The sequence below is a fragment of the Ovis aries genome, chromosome 3 (assembly GCF_016772045.2).
Source record: "Ovis aries strain OAR_USU_Benz2616 breed Rambouillet chromosome 3, ARS-UI_Ramb_v3.0, whole genome shotgun sequence".
Taxonomy (NCBI): domain Eukaryota; kingdom Metazoa; phylum Chordata; class Mammalia; order Artiodactyla; family Bovidae; genus Ovis; species Ovis aries.
In genome coordinates this window covers 214,791,899-214,797,243 of record NC_056056.1, presented here as the reverse complement: position 1 = coordinate 214,797,243, position 5,345 = coordinate 214,791,899, and the positions used below count along the sequence as shown (strand labels likewise).

Below are 5,345 nucleotides of genomic sequence, written 5' to 3'. Positions count from 1 at the left end.
ACCAGACCAGCTCACACCTCCCAGCCCAATGCTTCTCATGGTTTCATATGCACAGGAATCACCTGGAAACTTCACTTAAATTCAAAGTCTGAAACAGTAATCTCAGAGTGAGGCCTAAGAGTCTGCATTTCTAACAAGCTCCCAAGCGATGCTGCTGCTGCTGGTCCGAGGTCCACAGATGGAAGGGAAGGTCTGGCAGCATGTGATTCTATCCTAGCCAATTCAGACTTTTACTTCCTGTACAATCTGACTCCTGAGTCTACAGGAAATCTCCCTAGCCCTCAGTCTTCTCATAAAAATTCTGTTTTATAAGGCCCAAATGATAGAATTCATACATCTATTCAAAATTCTTGGCATTTACTGAAGTTTTGGTGAATAGCTACTTTGAATACAACTTTTAAGTTGGCATTATTCAGGTATTTGACATGTTTTAAGGCACCTAATTCCCATATTAATTCAATGGGTAAGTATGTAATCCCCCCTTTTAGAAATGAGAACGCTGGCTGTGACAGCGGTCACCGTCACAGCGCAGTGCCCCACAGGTGCAGAGCACGGCCAGGGGAGTGAGCCCGGCTGGCTCCACAGCCGGCATGAAGCACCTCCCTCTCCAGAAATGCTGTTATTTTTCCTCCTCAACTCCAAATCCCAGTTCACAATTTCTGCCACACGTTTCTAACTTGAGGCTGTGTGAGAGCCCAACCTCAGCGCGCCCCACATTTACACCTTCACCCCGGTCGCAATCCTCATCTCAATGAAGAGTGACTGCATCTGGGCGGCCCCCAGGCCAGAGTCCGAGGACTCACAGGATGGGAGTCCTCCCCTGTCAGGTCCACACCCCCTCCTCACAGCACTGAGCTTTGCAACCCCCACACTGTCCTGAGGTGAAACTCACAGATAATGATGCCTTCTTACAACCATAAATATAATTTACAACCATAAACATAATTGATATACGACCCCAACTATAATCAAGAGAAGACAAAAATTAAATACATAATAAAAAGTATTCCAAAATGTAAATGCTTAAGCATGGACTCACTAGAAGACACAGCAGTCATATATGTTAAAACAGAACCCAAAATAAAAACACAGACCAACACCGAGCTGAGGTGTAAGCAAATAACTATGATCAGTGATGAGTAAGATATGATACAGGATATTCCCAAACGGTGAAAACCTCTCATCAACGTTTCAAACAAAACAGTATGATCTTCCCTTGGTTCTAAACAGCGGCACTACTAAAAATCTTGGTACACGTTTTAACACTGCAAAAGCTACCTTGTGTTGACAGGTGAAACCGTGAGTTTGGATTTAAGTCCCAGTTTTTTCCCTACCTGCATGAAAGACCTCAGGATGGATGTGTGACATCCAGCAACCCCACCCCATCCTCTCTCCGCCAGTGCTGCCTCTGACCTCTGGCACCAAAAGGCCTCCACAGATTCCCAGAACACTCTGGGGATGACACACCCCTGGGGATGGAACTGGGACCACGGTACTAGTCTCTTCAAGCCACTGTCCAACCAACTCTGTGTCCAACCCTCACCCGCAGCCCCATTCAATCTCCAGCTCCGGTCGGCAGCTCTCACCGAGGCAACTGGCACAGCCTGGTGGCTGCCTTTCTAGTTCCAACCTGCTGCCTCTGTACTAAGAGGAAACTAAACTCTACTTTCCATTTAGCCAACAAATATTTTCTGCACACTGACTATATGCCATCCTGCTCTAAATATTATAAATCACAACATTCTCTCCTGCTCAAACTAGAATAGCTCATCACCTATGGCAATTTTTCAAACAGCGCTCTATTTTTATCTGTTTTATATACTGAATTCCTGCATAAAATTTCCTTTTAACAAAGTGATTCACAGCTTTAAAAGTTTGAAAACCCCAACTTTCAGAATAAAATCAAATAACCTTCCTATCTAACCATCACCTCAGCACTAACCGAGCCTCATCTCCTGTACCCCCATCCACCTTGCAGATGGCCCCACAGTGCCATGCCCTCTCTGGCACAGTCTCTTCCTCCCTTCCACATGGCCTGCCATCCTACTAAGTGGCTCTCTCTCTCTGCCTATGCGCCTGTTAATTCTCTACCCAGCCTTCCAGGCTGAGAAAGCTGTGAATCCGTCCCAATTCCCGTGCACCCATCCCCCAACAGGCTCAGCTATTTTTTTTGTAAAGCTACTAGCTTCTGCTCTATTTTGCACACGTCCATTTTACAAATACTGTACTACAATAGTCTATTTGAACAGCGACCTCTATAATATCTCCCTTTCTCTCTCAGATTTTGCAGGCAGTGACTAAGTCTTTTACTTTACTTTCTGGCACCTGTCAGTGTACAGAGCTCTCCTCCCCTCAAGGGTAAGCTGATTGAGGGATATTAGTAGGTTTCTCTTCTTCTCAATCTAAAATATAAATTTCCCTACCCAAGTGATCAAAATAAATATCACTAACAGTAAACAGCTTCCTAGGTGGCACAGTAGTAAAGAAATCGCTTGGCAATGCAGGAGACCCACAAGAAACGTGGGTTTGATCCCTGGGTTGGGAAGATCCCCTGCAGAAGGAAATGGCACCCCACTCCAGTATTCTTGCCTGGGAAATCCCATGGACAGAGGAGCCTGGCGGGCTACATTCCATGGGGTCGCAAAGAGTCGGACACGACTGAGCATGCAGGCACACACACAACCAATGTCTGCACGAAAAGAAGGCCACAGAAGGAGCAGTCCTACTCGCGGCTTGGGGGAAAAGTCTGCAGCAATCCAAAAAATATCTGCTTCATGACTATGCTAAAGCCTTGCTGTGATATGGATCACAACAAACTGCGGAAAACTCTTAAAGAGATGGGAATACCGGACCGCCTTACCCGATTCCTGAGAAACCTGTACACAGGTCAAGAAGCAACAGTCAGAATCAGATATGGAACAATGGTTCAAAATTGGGAAAGGAGTATGTTAAGGCTATGTACTGTCACCCTGCTTATTTTTTGTTTTAAATATTTATTCATTTAATTTTTACTTTTAATTGAAAGAATTGTGTTACAGTATTGCATTGGTTCTACCAAACACTAACATGAATTAGCCATAGGTTTACCCATGTGCCCCCCACTTCCCTCCCCCATCCCACCCTCTAGGTTGTCATCGAGCAAAACTATGGACTGCTTCACAAATCTGCGTGTCATCTTTGCACAGGGGCCATGCTAATCTTCTGTATATTCTTCCAATTTTAGTATGTGTACTGCCGAATCAACTATCACCCTGTTCATTTGACTTATATGCAGAGCACATCCTAAGAAATGCCAGGCTGGATTCAAGGCTGCGCAAGCTGGAGTCAAAATTGCCAGAAGAAATATCAACAACCTCAGATATGCAGATGACACCACCCTGATGGCAGAAAGTGAAGAAGAACTTTCATCCTTGAGGAGGATGAAAGAAGAGAGTGAAAAGTTGGCTTAAAACTCAGTGTTCAAAAATCGAAGATCATGGCATCTGGCCCCAGCCCTCTGCGGCAAACAAAATGGGGAAAAGGGGCAACAGTGACAGAGTTTATTTTCTTGGGCTCCAAAATCACTGCAGATGATGACTGTAGCCACTGAAATTAAAAGACGCTTGGCTCCTTGGAAGGAAAGCTGACAAATCTAGACAGCATATTAAAAAGCAGAAACATCACTTTGCCAACCACGGCCCGTACAGTCAAAGCTACAGTTTCCCAGTAGTCATGTATGGACGTGAGACCTGGACCATAAGAAGAGCTGAACGCTGAAGAGCTGATGCTTTCGAACTGTGGTACTGGAGAAGACTTGGAGCCTCTTGACTGGAAAAAGATCAAACCAATCAATCCTAAAAGAAGTCAACCCTGAATATTCAGTGGAAGAAATGATGCTGAAGTTGAAGCTCCAACACTTTGGCCACCTGATGCGAAGAGCCAACTCACCTGAATCTAGCCAAGACTGAGGGCAGGAGGAGAAGGGGGTGACAGAGAATGAGATGACTGGATGGCATCACCAATTCAATGCACATGAGTTTGAACAAACTCCAGGAGACAGTGAAGGACAGAGAAGCCTGCAGGCTGCAGACAATGAGGTTGCAAAGAGTCCTGACACAACTGATTTCAACAGTAACAACTCGGAGCAGCTTCTGACATGAAATAGTAAGTACCCAATGACACATATGAAACAATCTTACTAAAACTGTTTAACTTGAATCTAATCTTGAGTTAACAGAAAAACTCAAAACATGTAACATTCTATAAGACAACTGACTGACACTCATCAAAGGGTTATAAAAAGCAAAAAGTCAAAAGGACTACTCTAGATGAAAAGAAATTAAATAATATTCAGGTACAATGCAAGAAGGCAATGGCACCCCACTCCGGTACTCTTGCCGGGAAAATCCCATGGATGGAGGAGCCAGGTAGGCTGCAGTCCATGGTGTTGCAAAGAGTCGGACATGACTGAGCAATTTCACTTTCACTTTCATGCATTGGAGAAGGAAATGGCAACCCACCCCAGTGTTCTTGCCTGAAGAATCCCAAGGATGGGGGAGCCTGGTGGGCTGCCGTCTATGGGGTCGCACAGGGTCGGACAAGACTGAAGCAACTTAGCAGCAGCAATGCAAGAAACCTTGACCAAAACCAAACCAACAATGAAAGATATTTTTCTGATGGGGGAGGGGGAGGAACTGAATATTAGATTAGATAATACTATACATATGATTAAGTAATATTATGAAACTGTTTTTAATTTTCCTTAGAAGTATTAATAGTATTGTGGCTATAAAGGAGAATGTTCTTATTTTTATATTGTTCTTAGGCAATGTATGCTGAAATATTTAAGAATGAAATATTATGATGTATATACGATAAAAAGCCTTTGACTGTGTGGCTCACAAAAACTGTGGAACATTCTTAAACAGATGGGAACACCAGACCACCTTACCACCCTCCTGAGAAATCTGTATGCAGGTCAAAAAGCAGCAGTTAGAACCGGACATGGAACAATGGACTGGTTCCAAATTGAGAAAGGAGAACGTCAAAGCTGTATATTGTCACCCTGTTTATTTTACTTCTATGCAGAGTACATCATGAGAATGCCGGGCTGGATGAATGAAGTACAAGCTGGAATCAAGACTGCCAGGAAAAATATCAATAACCTCAGATACGCAGATGACACCATCCTTATGGTAGAAAGTGAAGAGGAACTAAAATGCCTCTTGATGAAACTGAAAGAGGACAGTGAAAAAGCTGGCTTAAAACTCAACATTTAAAAAATGAAGATCATGGCATCTGGTCCCATCACTTCATGGCAAAAAGATGGGAGAAAAAAATGGAAACAGTGACAGACTTTATTTTCT

At 43.8% G+C, this 5,345-nt stretch overlaps 1 protein-coding gene and 1 non-coding gene across 2 annotated transcripts in view; both read right to left on the bottom strand.

Annotated features, from left to right (window-relative positions):
- LOC101117325 (chromatin remodeling regulator CECR2) overlaps positions 1-5,345 on the bottom strand; it is a 118,046-nt gene that overhangs the window by 92,830 nt on the left and 19,871 nt on the right. The window lies entirely within an intron of this gene.
- LOC114114174 (U6 spliceosomal RNA) lies at positions 3,141-3,244 on the bottom strand. Its single transcript, XR_003589012.1, has one exon. It is a non-coding gene; the product is annotated as a U6 spliceosomal RNA (small nuclear RNA).